This window comes from Daphnia magna, unplaced genomic scaffold, assembly GCF_020631705.1.
Source record: "Daphnia magna isolate NIES unplaced genomic scaffold, ASM2063170v1.1 Dm_contigs021, whole genome shotgun sequence".
NCBI classification, from domain to species: domain Eukaryota; kingdom Metazoa; phylum Arthropoda; class Branchiopoda; order Diplostraca; family Daphniidae; genus Daphnia; species Daphnia magna.
In genome coordinates this window covers 1364571-1383487 of record NW_025533118.1, presented here as the reverse complement: position 1 = coordinate 1383487, position 18917 = coordinate 1364571, and the positions used below count along the sequence as shown (strand labels likewise).

The window sequence follows — 18917 nt, the reverse complement described above, 5'->3', positions numbered from 1 at the left end:
TTAAACCTTATCATGTCCTCTATTTAAAGATATTTTTAAAATATGGTTTTGTCCAATACACAATTCTCTAGCAAATTATGTAATGAAAGACCTTTTTTTGTTGAACACTAAAACATTACGGGGTTACCTGGGACAGCTCCATAAAATTCTTTTTTATCCTAAAATAATTAGATTTATTTAAAGTTATTATAGCCATTCGATTACGAATTATATTTCGCGTCGGGTAATGTGTAACATTTATCGAAAATGAATTGTTACAATTCTAAAAATAGTTTTAAACTTTTTTTCTTCAAAATTTTCCTTTTTTGTTATGGGGGTTGGCTTTAGCTGCAAAAAGGGAGGGATTATTTTTTAATCGATAGCTACATGTTATAAAAAGCTAATTGTTAGTATAAATAGGCGGAGAATGGAAATGGACTTCGTCCCAAACAACCCCAGTCTCGATGTCCCAAATTGCCCCACCAAAACCACTTGACTCATTTTACTTATTACACCTAAACGATAACAGCTACACAAAAAAAATCTAAACACAAAAAAAAGGAGAATGAATTTACTTTTCAATGTTTGTTTTGGTTTTTTTATAACGTATTTAGAAAGTACCCTTTTTTGGTTTTTTTAAATGGGAGGGATTTCACTCAAAATGGAATAAACCAGATTTTTCCCTCCATCTCCTAAACAAATTATAAGATTTTAATAATTTTTTTTGTCAACATGTGTAACAACATTTCACATGTTTGGCTAAAAAATTAATATTTTCAAAAAATGGGAACATGCCAAAAACGGCGATGTCCCACCTAACCTCTGTCCCAAATAGCCCCGGTCTCCCCTACTTGGCTTTTGAGCTTTTGCCTGGTTTTTGGTAACTATTCTAAAATGCTTGTTATTCTATTTTGTACTCATTGCTGTTTGTTTTAGGCTTTGTATCTGTATTCCCGGTCTGTGGTTCTATTGGTCTGGTTGGCCACTCATACTTTCTCGTGCAATCCCAGGTATGATTTCTCATTATTCTTTTCCGTTCCCTTATTAATTCTTTTTTTTTGGTTTTGATACCACACATACTGTCACACAGTTCAACTTAAAGAATAAATTCCAGGGCTGCTTACAGCAGTCCCGTTTTGAAGTTAATCTCTGAAGGCTCCCAACTTATAGCGTCGAAACACAATCAATAGGTATTGAAAAAGTAATTCTAGATTTTTATTCGATGTGGTGTAGGTAACTCTTACAAAGTTGAACCCCAACGCTACACTGTTAATTTTGGCAACGTGGTTTTTAAAGAAATGGATCCAAATAAGACGTCTTCTGAGGGACGTGATTTATTTTTAAAAGCGACCGTGGCTTAAGAGCGTCCTATACCATCCTTTGGAGGTCCAGTACTGCATGTCCTATTAAACCACATTTAGGATGAGTTACTGCATTAAATTGTTATGTGGGGTTTTCTCCTTCTCGGTGGTTGCTGGATTCCAGGCCGATGCACTTGAACGAAGTTTAAACTGGCACGTTCACCAAATGTAATGTTTAAATAATTGATGGAACAAATACACGTATTGGAATGAACTTGATTTTTTATTTATCTAGGGACATGAACATTGACACAAGTCGTTGGTTATACTCCCGTGACGAGATGCTTGCGGGTCCCGTCTTTTATAGGTGTTGCAGACGTCGTGAGAGGCGCGGAAGCATAGCTCACGGTGATGGTTTGATGTGTGATGGTGGTGTGATGGAGGTAGAAAAGTGCCTTCCTTGTACGCTGCGTCTACGGCGATATTGGCTTATCTGGATGATGGCTTGACACTTTCACTTTCACAGGAGTGAAAACCAGGTAATAGGCTTTAGTCTCGAGACAACCATCAGGCACCTTGGCCGTTTATTGAACTAGGTTAGGAGCTACCTCAGTATTCACGGGATAAACTCGGTGTGCTCCGTGAATTAAGGGATAGTGTTGTTGCCTACAGCTTCCAACATTGCAGACGTTATCGGTGGACATCGGGACACTCTGTTCCACGATGTGTGGCATTTAGACATGGAAAAAAGTTAGTAAACGCATTTCAAATAAAATATATAATATAAAGATAAAGAATGGATTTGGGATTGATGATGTGGATGCAATTTCTTGACTGGCGGAGATATAGAAGCATAAAAAACTACTTGACCTTTGCTGAAAAGTTTAGTCAATTTATTGGAAGTTGAAGAACTTCCCATCTTCGTTTCTTTCTGCTGAGATGGTGAGTTGATGGCCGTGTCATCAATTCGCCCATGACCATCTCTTCTATCCTTTTTGCTAAATCCTTGAGGGTCACTCGTGCCAGAGTCATCCGGTACACTTTTATGCTACAACTACTTCGCATTCATGGTAACAAAGCAATCTTGTTAATAACCAGTGGTCATCATGGCATGCATAGCACAATGAGGAGCTCGGTTCAGCTTGGCTCCTGCCTAGTGCCATCGTGTAGAAATGATTGGAGATTTATTCAGCTATATTCGAACGAGCTTTCGTGGTGAGAAGCTGGTTTATGAAAGTATGCCGTTGAGCGTCTGACGGTACCACGTTGTGGATCATGTCTCGAAACGAAAATTAAAGGTAGGCCATTTATCTGGATTGCCATTGAATGAATATCTCTTCATCTGTGGTAATGCATTCATCAGCCAATTTTCACTGAAATCCACTGCCACTTCCCTTGATGGAGGTTTGGCCCCTCATCGCAGCTGACCAGCCTTTGATCATAAATGGATTTCCAATCGGTGAAATAGGCCAATAGGTACGAAATCCATATCATTTATTCATCCCACCGATTGGATACCTTGGATGGCTTGGCACTAGACCATACGGCCGTAGATACTGCTGATTGTAACGACATTCACCTGCCGTGAAGAAAGACTGCTCCGGCTTGGATAATAGTTGCACGACTAACAGTAGAAGCTGACGAATTACGTCAAGTCTAAAGGTAATGGTTCAGCTTTTGTAATGCACTGTTAAAAAGGGTACAAATTATTTGGGGTTGTCAACCCCGAAAAATGTGAAGTTGTGCGAAATTTTGACTTTTTTCGAAAATTTCGGGGTTTTAACTACTATTCGCAGTTTTTTCAAATTCAATGCAAATATTTTAGACAAATAACCCAGAAAATTTTTGGCTGTATCCCAGAAATTTCGGGGTTTGTTATAAAGAGAAAGATATTTTCGAAAAAAACGACGCAGGTATATATTATTCATAAAAGTAGTCTACATACAAACAGAAACGAAAAGAGGCAGGATGAAACTGATAGACATGAAATTCCTCAGTTTTAAGAGATCCAGAGCAATTTGAAAATTATCTGGTCTTTTTTCAATTAGGAAAGACTGGACTTTGTTATAGAATAATACAGTTCGATAAATCTTACAAATAAAGAAAAATTTTCCGCAGTGAGAAGCAATATTTAAAATCATACCAAATTCTTGAGCTGTGTGAAATAATTGGACCCAAAATCAAGCTTTCTTTTACACTGTTAAAACACATACTATTGTTTTGGATTGCTGATTTAATGTTTTTTAATTACATCAATTTAACTTAAGTTATATTTATCAACTTAAAAAATTTTTGAATCGGCGATGTTCAAAAACAGAATTTCAGCACGTAAAATCGAATGTTACCATATCTAAAAAAATGTCCCCCTAAATTTTTCTATCACCTAACCGACTTTAATTATATTTGAAGGGATGTTTGCTAGTAAAATTCCATTGAATGTAGCTCAGTGGTAATGCATTGGACTGCGAATTGGAAGATCTGGTTTTCAAGTCCCGTGGCAGACTATTTTTTTTTCTCTTTCTGTACCTATAACAAATACAAATTTAGGGTTTATAACCCTAAAAATTTCGTATTGCGATACGATACAAAGTTTTCGGGGCTGAGAACCACAGATCTCATTTGCCGAATTTTTCGGGCAATTAACCCCGAAATAGTGGTGTACTTTTTTAACAGTGTGCTTCTCAAAGAACGAATTTCTATACCTGCAATGGAAGCATAGGCATCGTTCATCGAATGATTAACTTTCCATTGTCTTTGAGTTAATATGAAATGCGAGTCTTGCACTTGTTTCAAGCGGTTATAGATTATGTTTTTTAGGTGCTTTTTAATGGAACAACGACCACTTCTGTGTACATGTTGTTCTATCTAAAAAAACTGCACTTCCAAAATGGTGACAAATGTGTCTCGTTCGCAACGTGCCATTTCGATTGCGTGAAGTCTTTCTGCTGGTGTAACAGCTGTTCTATTTGTAGATTCTGAGGATCCACATGGGAAAAGGTATTAAAATTTATAGTGCCCGATAAAAGATCCCTCTACGGGCTACCACTGATAGGCAGATAACGATTTGTGATACTTCTTTATCACTATGCCAACTATTTGTATAAATAAGACAAATTGATGCGATTGAATTCAACTTCACATTTAAATTTTTAAGTCTAGATGAAAATTAACATATCAATCTTCTAATTAATTATTTTCTGTAGTCAGTTGCTCCATATCTCCTGAACGGAAAAGCTGACTCGAAAATACCATGCACACCATCTGGGTCCTGGTGTTGCGGATTCTCCAGCTTCTGGCGGGTTGCTCCGTCTCAGATAGATGCGACCTTGTCAACTTACTCCTCAGCTTAGCCGCTGAGGTTTTCTCCTTTCGTGAATGATAAGGCTGTTTTACAAAATGTCATTAAATAGAAAATCCATAAATGAAAACTGCCAGCCCTAAAAAATATGTATGATTGAAAAAAGTCAAAGGATTGATGAGAAAATTTCCAATCGACGGCCCTGAAAAAGAATCGACGATTGACAATACGTAAAACAGATTGTAGTGCCAATCCCTACTACCTGTTTTGCGTTGAAAAGCGGATTTTTAATGCATTTTTGTGTTGAAAATGGGAATGATAAACGTTTGCCAAACTTTCATTGATATCGGCAAGTTCGAAAACCAAGGGAGTTAAATAAACCCGTAGAAACTCGTGTGTTACTCGTTTGCGGCATCCTTTCCCCTTTTTTGTTGAAGAACAGTAAACTGCAGTTGGACGAGTGAAGGGTTGGGTGAGGAATGTACAGTATGTTCCGAAAAAATCCGACCACCCTTTTCAAATAAAAACGCCCCCTATTTTCAAATAGCACAATTGCATCGAGTTTTAGGCCAAATTGAAGCACATGGTAAAATTTGGAAAAACCATGTAAGAAATTGCCATGGAAACAAGACAACCATTAGTTAGCTCGCATTCTTACATCAGTGTGTGCTGGGAATACTTGCCGTTAGGCATAGCCAAGAATTTTACCAAGTTTTATCATTTTTTTACTCTACTGGTCTACGCGAGACAGACTAAAGGAATGGAAGTTTCGTTTCTATGGCAACCAAACATTTGTTGTAGGCGGAGTTGCTTAACCAACAAAATCAAAAGAATACTTTAACTATATCATTATTAAATTATAGTAATATAATATAAATCACAATTTATTAAAAAACAACAATTGGAATTAATAATATATATTAAATATATTAATTATAATAGTGACTTATTAAGTATTCTTTTAATGAAAACGTTTCAAAACAAATGAATGCCTAATAATTTACTATTATAATAAAAAAACTAATATTCATCAATAGAAATTAAATATTTTTTTTATTTCAGTTAAAAAAAATTTATAAATAGTAATTTTGATTCCAAATATCTTTCCAAGTACAATTTAATTACGTGGATGGTAGAAAAATTTTGCGAAATGTTTGAAAAGATTTTGAAACATTTGATATTACGTCATAAAATTTTGTTTTCGAACATCACCGATTGATAAAAATTTATATAGTAAAATTTTTAATTTTCAATTTACGACTAATTCAAAGGGTTTAAAAATTTTTTTGGGTGAAAACCTTTTGCTGTAATTATTTGAAAGCCCGTGAACACAATAAAATTATGAGCAAAAATTATATTTTACGATATTTTTATGTACTATTAGTTTCTTTTCTCTCTATTTAAAATACATTTTTAAAAACTGATTTTTTGGGTTCTAATTTATGGGGTTTAAGCCCCAAAAATTTCGTGTTACAAAAAAAATGTATCTTAAATCCCAGTTATTTCGTAGCGGATACGAAAATTTTGATCGGTGAAAATTTTTCGTGGTTAAAACCCCCGAAAAACTTGTAACCTTTTTAACAGTGAATCTGTATACAGGGTTATAAGGATTTGGCACGCTATGACATGTCAACAATGCGAGTCTAAACGCATTTACTGTTCTCCCAAGGAGACTAAGTGTGGATTTCAACCTTTCTTCACTTACGAAGACAAAAATTGTACCATTGAAAAGACGGACGGTATATCCATCCATTGATTGTGACTAGATTTCTGGAAACCAATTAAGTCAACTTGAACGGACACCCACAAGCCTAGGCACATAACTTGACATCAGATATTGGATAAGACAAAAGAAAAATATCCAGAAGCCAAACCTGGACCTAATTACAGAATATAAAGAATTGCATCTGACAGACTTCGATTATTCATTAAATAGCCTTTCAGCTATTGGGACCACGGAAATGGAACAACTAAACATCTTAAATCACCTGGTAAGCAAGATGCAAGAATTCAACTCAAAATCGGGATCCGACATGGTCAGAAGAACAAGATAACCAGAGATCATACAGTTATGGATTTTTTCAATTAAATTTTTAAGTCTGTCTATCATCGGATTCATCCTATTCCTCGTATGACTACAAATCTCCCTCGTGCGAACTCCTTTCCCAAGAATTATACAGAATTTCGTGAGCGAAGAAGATCTAAAAAATAAGCGGAGACATTGGGAAATAACTCGAGTTAACATATACCGATTAATTTTATAGTCCTGAGGAGGCTGTAGAACAAACATTTACAAAAAATTACCGCAAAGCCCAAAGCGACATCAGCTGCGCCCAGACCGACCAAATGATCCAAAAGAACGAAGCATCTACCCTTTGTGTAAGGCAGTTGGGAATAAGAACGACCACGTGCCTGCACGGGAAAACACACGACGTACACTTACGTTTTTGGGTACGCCATGGTTTGGGAAAATCTATGCAGATACACACCAGAGACAGAGACTAAACAAAACCAAACAAAAACTGATAACTACGGTGATAGTAGAAAAGGGTTAGATATTTACTGACATAAAAAAATTTGAATCGCGTAAAACGAGGTCACAGTTACAAAATGAATAACAAGGATTGCCGAGAAAAAAACCCACAGTAAGCAGTCAAATAAAACCCTGAACAAAAACCTCAAAGATATTAGCACTAAAGAAGCAGAACCACGGACTAGCGTTTTAAGTGTTTCAAGTACCTACTCTAAAAAGAAACTAAGCAAATGCTGAAAAGTGTGTAGGCAATCTCAGTCAACCATGAAATATGTGTTTTTAACCACCACGAAGAAATTGTAATCAGTGATAGTGAACCAGAAAATGCCGACTCAGAGATCTAAAATGTGAGAATTGTAAGAAAAAGACTTCTCCGGGACTGTCCGGGGCCAGTGGAGACGCCATCCGAAGAAAGCCTCATGCTGTAACACAATTGCATTATTTACACGAAGAAGTTCTATCTCTCGAGGTGTTCTACGAACCTAGAGGAGAAAAAAGAAAGTGTATAAAAGAAAGGACCCGACATCTCACAACCAATACAAAGAGTAGCTGGATTCCTAAAAATAAAAAAATAATAAGTGATAAAATGCTGATTAATATCCTGTGGTGCTCTCTGGGTATAAAAGAAGACAAAGAGACCATCTCTCATAGGGTGGCAGCAACGCATCTCTTACGAACCCTTAACACGACCATTGTGAGTCCACAAAATACAATAGTTAAGTTGAGACACCCTTAATGGTTGCCATACAGCGGCGACAAAATACTTAATTTTTGATACTTAAAAAAGGCCAGCCTACTAGATTTTTTTTTCGTACTTAATTTCTATAAGATACTTAATTTTAATAGGCTACTGAAAAATTCAGTAATTTGAAGTTAATTTTTGAAAACAAGAGTTAGCCGTGCTAGGATTTCAACCATGGACCTTTAGATTCGCTGTCTTATACTCCACCGCAACTCCCCCTCAGTTATTAAAGAACGAACTAATTTAGCTAAAAGTGGTGATAAGATAGATAAAGTGATTGAAAATTTTCGCAAATTTTTTTTATACATTTACAAACATGTTTTTTAATACATTGAAATGTAAGGATCGTACAAAATGTATTTCATAAAATTTAAGTGGCATATATTTCAGAAATCAAACAAAATTAACATTAAAAAATTCTAAGCATGGTTCAAAAACCCAGAAATCCCTTAGATAAAATAACTGATTTGTAGTTATAACTAGTAACTTAGTTCAGGCAACCTGTCTTGAGATGGGCTTATGTTTGCCAAAAATAGTTAGCCTTATTGCTTAATTTAAGTTTGGTTTCTTAAGATTAACACATGGTTTTGAAAACGAAGAAGTTTTAGTCACCGATACTTGTGAAAAGGTGATGTTACCAAATATAGGGTTTTTGTAAAATTGTCATTGCATATTAGACCTAGTCTACCTAACAATAGAGGCCATTATTTAATAGTGCAGTCGACGCATTTCATATGATTAAAATGACTGAATGTATATGTTGACTTGAAATCAAAACCTGACCGATTGGGCACTTACAAAGGTTTGTCAGTTGTTAAACCAAGGTGACATCAGTTTGCCAAATCTATACTCTATAAAAATCTAAGGCAAAATGTGGGAGGAGTTTTGAGTCTTTTGCAATGCACGCACCCTGTGATTGGTTGGCGTTGGGAGGAATTGGTGGGATAGGACTTTGGAAGACTAAAAGGTGGATGAAATCGTGGAAATTGACAATTTTTCAGTCCATGGGCATTAAGTAGGACGGGTGGACGAGAGCATGTGAGCCGACGGACAGGGGCAATAAATAGGTTGACGGACAACTAAAACGGACATTTTGGTGGGCACTAAGTGGGTTGACGGGCAGAGACTGTGAGTAGGATGATAAACAGAGGCAACGATATGGTCGACGGGCCCCCTACAGTAGTTATTTTTGCTGATTGATTGTTTATCGACGGCAAAGACTGTTAGGGATTAGATAGCCAGAGGCAATATATAAGTTGGCGGGCAACTTCATTGGGCATTTTTGTGTGCAGCGAGTGGGACGCCGGGCAGAGAGGTTGAGTGATTCGACGGGCAAATACAGCGGAAATTTTGGCCGGCAGTGATTGGGTCGACGGGCAGAGACTGTGAGTGAGTCGACGGGCAGATACAGGGATTGGATTGACGGGCACAGACTATGAGGGGGCGGACGGGCAAAGGCAACGATAGGGTCGACGGGCAACTACAGCGGGCGTTTTGGCGGAAAGAGAGTGCGTCGACGGGCAGAGAGAGTGTTTTCGGACAGATTTGAGTGATGTGACGGGCAAATGCAGCAAGTGCATCGACGGGCAGAGGTAAAGAGTGGGTTGGCAACTACAGCGGGCAATTTGACGGGCAGTAAGTGGGTCGACGGGCAGATACTCAGAGAGGAGAAATGAACAGAGGCAACAAAAGGATTGACTGGTCACTATACTGGGCGTTTTTGCGGATCCATTGTTGATTGACGGGCAGAGATGAGCTTGACGGCCAGAGACTGTAAGGGAGCTGACGGGCAACTACAGCGGGTTTTTTGTGGGCAGCGAGTGGGTCGACGAGCAGAAACTGTGATGGAGAGGGCGGGCAGGGGCAAGGACAGGGAAGACGGTCCACTACAGCGGGCGTTTTAGTTGACAGAGATTGAACCGATGGGCAGAGACTGTGAGGGAGCACTGGTGAGATGGAACAATCTTGCCCGAATTTGCCGCTGTTCTACGTTAAAAATCCATTTGTAAATGTTCAGGTAAAAAGACGGTGGAATTCGGGCTAGGATAGACAAATTCTCCTAGGACTCCATTCACCAAAATATCCGAGCGAGGTGCTAATGATAAATATCCCTGTGATTTTCAGGATAAAACAGAAGGCGAATAATGTAACAAATTAACAAAAACTAAAGAATAACAAAAACCCACCAATAATAACAGTCATTGATCAAAAATTTTTTAAAACCATAGTTATCCTGCTGTAAGAGTTCATAGGCCGTGTATTTATTATCCCAGTACAAGTACTACACGAGATACGATTTCATGCAACTCTGAGCTAAATAGCGAAAGGGACAGGTTTATATACTACTTGGCTAGGGACTATGGTGCACGCCATAGAAGAATCTGCAACATACCTAGGCGGTAACAGCATGAGGTGGGCGTGGCGTATGAGTCATCACTGTTAAAAAAGTCATTCGTTTTTCGAATGAAAAAACCTTTGAATTGTCAACAACCCAGATCGAAGGTTAATAACCTTCGAAAACTGAATTAGTTTCCACGTTTCGAATTACGCCAAACGAAACTTTCATTTTTCGAAGTATTTTACCTTTGAACACTGTACCTCTTTGTGACAAGATCGCTAGTCACCCGCTCTAACCACTTAGCTAATTGTTCTTATAAATAACAATTTATTTTGCTATGTATATTGGGGATTCGAATAAGGACTTAGAATTTTTTTTTGTTTCCTCACAAAAATGTGAGGTAATTGAGAAATGTGAGTGTGTGAGGTAACGTAGGCGACGAGAAATTGAAATAAAAGTATGAAAGCACTTGCTTTTCTATAAAATACTTTAATGAAAAGTTTTTGTTTTACAAATAAGTATGTAAATAAAAATAAAGTACGTTAACTTAGGCACTTTATTTTTTTTAAGTACTTAATTTCTTTAAAAATACTTATCTAAAAACTTTACTATTTTTTTAAGTATGTTCAATTTCATAAGTATAATCATTTGAGTTTAAGTATGGTAAAAACGAATAAAAGTATGTTATTTTCTTATTTCAGTACGCTAAAATCCCGTTATACCGTCGATATTAGGCAGTAGTTTGAAAATCGAAGGTTTCAAACATTCAAATAACGAAAAGGTTTTTTACGTTCAAATTTCGCAGTGTATTTTTTACGTTTTTCAATTTTCGAAACCTCCTACAAATTTTCGAAGGTTGAAAACCTTCGAAAAATAAAACCCTTTTTAACAGTGATGCACTACGCGCTCTCTCTGGCTCCTCGTCATGGTGACTTATTGCTTAGCGCACTTACAGCGGCAAGAATCCCCACAGGTGATGACGTAGTGTATACACTACGTGTCACTTACACTTCGTTATTACAGCAAGTTGCCGACAAGCATAACCAAAGAGGTTCGTTACCAGCAAGTTTCTGACAACCACAATGAAAGCGGTTCCAGCTCGATATATCCCCTTCCCCTATCAGAAAAAGAAGATGGACCGCCAACTTCCATACCAAATAGGGATAACATGTGGCGCAGCTGGTTTATGTATACATATTCAAGAGGATATCACGGTATACACAACATTTTTAAGTTTATAAGGCACATAGCTACAAGCATATTTAGGTTAATGGTCAAATGCCTAACGAGCAAAACATAAAAAAATGCGTTCTCTATACAAATGGTAACGATGATTCCAGCCTTATGTTATGTTTGTAGCCGTTCGGTAATCGCTGTTTCGTCGTCCGCGATGTAGTCTTGTGGGTATTTTCCTATGCGTCAGGTTCGTCGTGTCTCTCACCAATGTCGTGGTGGCCATACCGCACGGTGACTATTAGCTCAATCTTGTAGCGGCTAAAGTTCGCTAGTTGATACCTGTGTTGTGTGAAAGGTCACACGCGCTTAGGGCGGTCGATTCTTGAGTCATAGTGAAGGACGATTTCTCCATTACAGCTTAATGATAATATTGTAGCAACGCGTTGTATTCACGGTTAACAAGACTAAGACTGAGACCCGATACACGACTACGGGGGGACTATATACGGGGGAAACATTGACGTTCACACGTCCGGTAGTATTGAATACTAATCAGATCACATAACGTGGTCATTGACCACGTGACAATATTAGGGGACCTACCTGAAGAAGTGGTACTTTATTTGTTATTTAACGCGACGGTTACTATCAAAGGGGTTACCCAGGCAGTTTCACGCGGTCAATCGACAGTGGTGGAAGTGTAGAATCTTTAAGAGATGTACGTTGTTGTTCGCGGTTGGCCTGTGCGCAAGGGTTTACCCATTTCCCATGACGTCAATATCGGCATTATAGCTCAAAAAGAGATCCGTAATGTCAAATCTCTCTTCTGAAACATTCCCGTGTAGTAGAGTCCTTCCACTAGTGAATATTGTGTGAAAGATATCATTTTCACTTTTTACTGTTCTTCTCCCTTCTTCTTTTTGAAAAAGAATTCTCGTATCGTTTCTTGAGGGATGTGAAGAAGGTCGTAAGTGAACTTCCTCCGTTTAAACGCGATCTCGGCCAACATCCTTTCCCAAACTTTTCCGGCTTCTACAGCGGATGCTAGCGGGAGAGTCTTCATCATAGAATTCTGGCAACTGCGTGTCTGTATAAGTTCTTCGTTCAGATTATCAGCTCCATACTCTTCCTCCTCGTACTGTCTTTCTTCTTGCGTCTCACTATTTCTGTTTTCGTCCCTATCTTCGAATGGTTGGTCAGTTCCAAACTCGTCGTCTTCTCTTGTCCTGTTGCCGGCAGGGGCCCTAGCAACAATTAGGGGAGGGTAGCATAAAACACTGTTCGTGTTTTGTTTCGCCCAAGCCCAAGTCGACAGAAGCGGGTAAAAAAACAATAGGGAAACTCATGCCTCTGTCAGCAACGGGAAACGACGGCGAAAAAAGCTTGACCGTCACAAATTTAAAAAATTCTCTTTAACACATTAGATAGATTGTTTTAAACTTAACTTATAAGGGTAATCTTAAAAATATGCTCCAGTGAATAATTCAAAAACTTACAAGTAAGTTACAAAAAAATGTGTGTAGTTTAGACAATATTTTTTAAAGTATGCGGTAAAGCCATGCGCCACCATGGTAACGAACGGAGGTGTTGTTACTCCTGGTTTCGGTGTGGGGTAAATCTCTATGGATTTCGTTGTGGGATTCGTGCTTGTGAATAGATTTACACTTGTTTCATTTTCGAAGTTTGAATCGGCGTTTGTCGTTTGTTTAATGGTGGTTTAGTTGGAACAGGTTTCCCGGTTAATGATTGCTGTTTACGCAAGGCTTTGATAGCTGCTGCTGATAAGGTTCTCATTTGACGAGGGTTTTTATATTCAAGGCTCAAGTCAAGGTGTCCTAGGCGCAATCTTTCTATTTTTAATGTCAAGCATTTTCGGTCCAAGGCGGGTGTAATCCGGTTCTATCCATTGCCGTGAATTGTCAGGTGTGTTCGTCATCATGATACTCATTCTGTTGTAAGTCATACATTTTTCGTTTAGTGGTTTTTTATTTTACAGAATTCCCCAACTGATCATTTCCCATATTATGTTTCCATGCTCGTCATTTGATTTGGTTAATCCTCCGAAAATAGGCGAGTTTATGGTAGTCGTTACTGATCCTCGTTATACTAGTCCTATTTCTTCTAACTGGTAAATGGATGTTTTCTAATACTTATAAGTTGGTATTTAGGGATTCGAATATACCCACTGCTAGTTGTCATCTATATCGTCTGGTCTGCTGCATTTTTGTTGAATTTGAAAGCGGTTCATTCCTGCGTTCTCGTCTTTCAGTGAGATGCACAGATGTTTCTCCATGGACGATAGTTGATAATTTATTGTGTTGAACCTCCATCGGGACGTGTTTTTGTTGCACGGCTCCGTATAATATTATAAATTTCAGTTTTGTAGATGGTCACTTGTTTGTGAGTATTTGAGGTTTTTATGCATATTATTGAGTCTTGTTTACGTATTTCTCCGTTTTCTTCTATTCGTGTCATATTTTTAAAGTCTGAAACGAATTCATCCTCAGGCATATGAGAAGAGTTGAAACTAGCTCACCGAAACGTGAGCTTAGCTCAAGCTCTCCGCTCACGGCCTAAAAGTGAGCGGAGCTCAAGCTCAAGCTCGCACAAAAGAAGTTGAGCTTCGCTCAAGCTCACGTTCGCTCAGGCTCATTTCCAAGTTCTTTTTATTAATAGATTACCTTTGATAACTGACAATCAAAACGGTGTATTTTTTTCAGATTTGCTTTCACGAGAAAGTGGTCAATGCTCAATGGTCTAACATTGAATGAGAATGACAAATCTCAAATGGATAGACCGAGAAAAGTAATTAATAAAATACGCCAAGTTAGAATCATTGATCATTTTTGATGAGTCTTCTATGGAGAACTCTTCCATTTCCTAGATGACACACCGTTTTGTTTCATGAAGACGAGTTTATCGAAGTTGGAATCAGACAAATTACTTCGTTTCGGTACAAAGACGAGTCCTGCTGTACTAAAAAGTCGTTCGCATGCAGCGGAGGATGGTGACGCGCTGTTGAATTCTCTGATATTAAAATTATGTTTAATTTCTTGTTACCAAAATAACGAATGTCACAAATAAATAAAAAATTGTTAGCAGGCAGACACTTACACAAAAATTTTCTTAATGGTAGTAAAACGATCCAAATCTTTAAGGGAGGCTTTAAGAGATCCTTCGTTTATAAAACGGTCTGCTTAAGCAACTAGTATAGGCTAGGCTATTAGCAAGTAGCACAGACAGCTTTCCACCTCCAAACGTGGACACTTGTCTCATTTTGGCAACCACTTTCAATTTTGGCCGCTAGATGGCGCCACAAGCGTGAGCTCCCGCTCATGAGGCAAAAGCTCAAGCTCAAGCTCAAACTTTTTCAAAAAGAGCGAAGCTCAAGCTCAAAGCTCACAAAATGAGTGAGCTTTTAAGCTAAAGCTCAAGCTCTCGTGAAGCTCGTTTCAACTCTGCATATGAGATGCTGTATAGGCGTTTTCCGAATTCTGCTTCTTCAAAGGGGTCGTTTAACAGGAATTCTACTTCTTGTCGTATTGATCTTTTGGTTCTTCTTGTAATAGCGAATTTATTGCATGCCCATGAGTCGATATTCGTTTGGTTTCTACCTTTTTCCTATTTTTCGGCTACCATGCGTAGTAGAACGAAAAAGGTAGAGAAATAGTAGAAAATTTCGTTTACTTTCAGCTAGTAGGGGAATAGACCTCTTTCACGGTGTGGATAGCAGGATTCCTGTAGTCCGGCAACGGCGCAATCCTCCATTGTTTTTCCAATCCCACCCTGTTTTGCTTGGATTTGAATAGGAAAACAAGTTTAGCATTAAAAATTCTCCTCTCAGTAAATTTTTCTGTGTTTCAGCGCATTGATAACTAGCACCATCATCTGGGTAAGAGATTGAGCCTAATTATATTGTCGCAAACTGAAAATTAATGGTCACCTTTTTATGTCGTGGATAGGGCTATCCAAATGTAAACAAGAAAATTCAAAACAACACTAAATAGTAATAAAGTGAAACGCGTATATTTTCCATTAATAATCATGGCTACATTTTAGAATAGGAATGCCAAATGAGAACATGGAAGAACTTTTCAATGATGCTGTCATAGAATTGTTTGATTTATCCAGTTACTCTTCAACGTCACCAAAAGATGCTAAAGGAAGATACCTGTCGAAGCTCAATGATGTAAGATGTGATTGCCCATACAGCATCGAGAATGGATACTGGACATCACATAAGGAGCTTGAGCATGTTTTACCATCAGTTGAATTTGGTGACATCTGGCATTACCACGTATACCGAAACAACTTTACACAGTTTAGGCATCATAAGTGACTTTCTTATCGGGCTTGACCAATGCAATCTTTGCGTTTCCCTTAATAGTTTGCATATATAAATAAAGAATAACACCTTTAATGCAATGGTTTTGATCACACAGTGACTAATTTACCAAGTGAAAAGTATTCGACAAAGTCTGGTTCAGTTAGTATTATAGTTTCTGCTGCTCAAAGGACGGCGCGAACACAGTCCCCCACTACCAAAAATTGTACTCTCGAGTTAATCACATTTGGATTAATCGCAAGGGTCAGCCCATCCTTAGTGCAATGGAAAGGTCTCACCCTGGAGGAACCACCTTGGTGATCATGGTTGCCCCTGAGCCAGGTAAGTATAATAAGCATGTCAAAAAATAAACAAACTAATTAAAACTAAACAAAAACTAAACTAAAACAATTTGGAGCAAAATGGGATAATTTCCAACGATACACAGCCCTGAGGAAAGCCGATGGGAAAATGTGCGTGGACGCCCATGTAAAATAAGCAGATTCACGTATTTAACATAATTGCATATTTACACAATCTCCCTTCGATTATTTTCGATTTACTCGGAGCAAATCTAAATGCAAAAGCAATTCAAAGGAAATTCAATTTAGGCATCATTTCATCTCATCTCTAATGAAAACGGTAAGGGGAAGCTAAATTATAGTGGTTTTTCCTGCTCTGTACGGGCTGCGCTGACGGGTGAAATATGGAGAGACTACTCCCCGTTTCTCGTCTGTAAAAAAACGACGATCCACTAATCTCGATCTTTATTCAAGGGGAGTAGGAGGAAGCCAGAGAAAATAGAACGTCTGCTAAGTGCAATATAACATCGATAGGGTATAGATGTACGCTTCCCTGTAGGAAAAGGGCGGGTTACAGATTTTCTTTTTCAGATTTAATATCGAAAAAAACCTAGGAGAAAAAGTAAAAAAAAAAAGGTAAAAAGAAATGCTAGACTGTAGACACAGTGTGCGGCAGGCATGAAATTTATAAAAGCAGTTATCTCTACTATATTTTTACGTAATGAATAGTAAGAGAAGAATCGAGTTGGCCAAGGGTGGGGTCCCATATTGAACTATTTTTTTTTCTATTTGATGTCGTAATGTTTGTAGCATCGTTTGACGTTTTCTTCTTCATTCGTGTTGTAAACCATTTGTTATCATCTATATATGTATTCAGCAGTATATGACAGACTGGAGAGCGAATGGGATTTTGCTGAACCACAATTCATAAAACCTTTTTATCATTTACCGCGTCAAATTCCAACACTTCTGACTCCTCCCATTTCCACGTTGGCTTCCGCGCAGTACCGTTCCAAGTTCTGCGTTCCATGTAAAAGAATATACGATTATCGATCGAAATCGAAAACTGTTTATTTACATTATCACCATAAGAAAATGATTTCAGAATCGGAGAGTGACCAAAGTTGTGAGGAAGAACAAGACGTAGCAAGGAGGAGGCTGGATGAAGCTTTGATAGAAAAGAAAAAAACAGTTCCAGAATTTCAGGAACATTAAAGGAAGAACAGTAAAACGACGAGATACGGATCAACAACAGAGACTTACTGCGTTCAAGGTAGGTTTTCGAGTGTTTTAATTCATTTTTCTTATTTGTATACTAATGAACTATATTTATAAGTGTTATAGGAGTTTTACAAAGGGAAAAAAGAGGTAGCTCAAAGAAACAAGCCATGGTTGGTTGCTGAGTGCAAAACCATTGGAACTCCCTCGACCAAAGACAACTGGACAATCTAGATCGTAAGAAGTCTCACTGCCATATAAGTATTGGTTCTAAGATTAATGAGATGGCAGCGAATTACAGTGCCTCAGTAATTTGCTTAATCCGTTACCCCAATGGAACTCAACACACCAAGTATGTGTTAGTAAGAGGAGGTGGAATTAAATATTCCAAATCAAGAGACGGTCTTCTAAGTGAACAACTTTGGCATCAATATTGGAACAAAAAACCAAATTAGTAGTTAGTTATATAATTTAGGAGTTAGTATTAAAAATATCTATTATTTACAATTTTAAATTGTGTTTTTCAGAGAAACGACAACAGTTATGTCAGGAGAATGGCCAGTGGCCTGGGAGAGCCAGTAAAAGAAAAAGAAAAGAGAGAACGGTGGAAAGGACAGAGAAAGAGAAAAGTATGCAATCAGATTTAGAGAGACTAGAGAAAGAAGTAGATGAGGAAGTATGGGACAATCGAAAAGGGAAACAGGTGACAAATATCTACAAAATATACACACGAGGTTTAAAGATTTTTATGTTATTTACATTAGAGAAAGAGAAAGAGGCAATCCGATAATGAGAGCGTAGAAAGTGAGAAGAAAACAATGAAAGATTTGACAGCGGAATAGAGAATCAGGTAATAAATAGATACAATATATACACATAAGTTTAATATAATTTAAATTTACAATAGAAAATAGGAAAATCACACAACGAGACAGTAGAAAGCGAAGAAAGAAACGACGAAAGATTGAACAGGGGAATATGGAATCCGGTAGGAAGTATATACAAACTAAAAAAACAAGTTTAAAAAGATTTTTTAAACAAAAAAGATAATAGAACAAACACGTAATCAGAGCGTACAGAGCGATGAAGAAAACGATGAAAGATTGGACAGGGGAATATGGAATCATAATAAGATTTATATACAAAACAAAAAAACAAGTTTAAAATAATTTCTTTTTACAAAAAAGAAAATTGGACAAACAGGTAATGTAGAAAGCGAAGAAGGATACGATGGAAGATGGGACAGAGGAATAGGGAGTAAGGTAAAAAATATATACAAAATATACAAACAAGTTTAAAAAATTTTTTTTTGCAATAAAACAGAAAATAAGACAATCAGATAACGAGAGCGTACAAAGCGAAGAAAAAAACTTTGAAATATGGGGGAACAAATGGGGGAACAGGTAACAAATATATACAAAATAGAATTCAAATTTCAAATATTGTTTGTTACAACACAGCAAGGGTACAAAGCAAACAGATAATGAGACTTCACCAAACAAAGAAGAAGACGAGGAAGGAAGGAGAAAAGAAATGGGAAAACAGATAACAAATATATAAAAATAAACATTTAATTTTGAACATTGTTATTTATAACAAGAAAGGGAAGTAAGGAAATTATATAATGAAACAGCACAAAACGAAGTTTACGACGAGGAAGGAAGGAGCAAAGGCATGGGAAAACAGGTAACAAATATATACAAAAA

General features: G+C 37.5%; 1 long non-coding RNA gene and 1 other non-coding gene across 3 annotated transcripts; one reads left to right on the top strand and one right to left on the bottom strand.

Moving 5' to 3' along the window:
- Positions 1 to 15877: 15877 nt before the first annotated feature.
- LOC116924098 lies at positions 15878 to 16041 on the bottom strand. The gene has a single exon (XR_004394752.1). It is a non-coding gene; the product is annotated as a U1 spliceosomal RNA (small nuclear RNA).
- Positions 16042 to 16995: 954 nt separating this feature from the next.
- Positions 16996 to 18897, top strand: LOC123477364. 2 transcript variants are annotated; one of them, XR_006652565.1, is made up of 8 exons: positions 16996 to 17266; positions 17338 to 17668; positions 17739 to 17914; positions 17976 to 18061; positions 18119 to 18199; positions 18258 to 18473; positions 18535 to 18614; positions 18672 to 18897. It is a non-coding gene; the product is annotated as an uncharacterized LOC123477364 (long non-coding RNA). The 2 variants fall into 2 exon arrangements; XR_006652564.1 differs by having other exon boundaries at positions 17330 to 17668.
- The last annotated feature ends 20 nt before the right edge of the window (positions 18898 to 18917 follow it).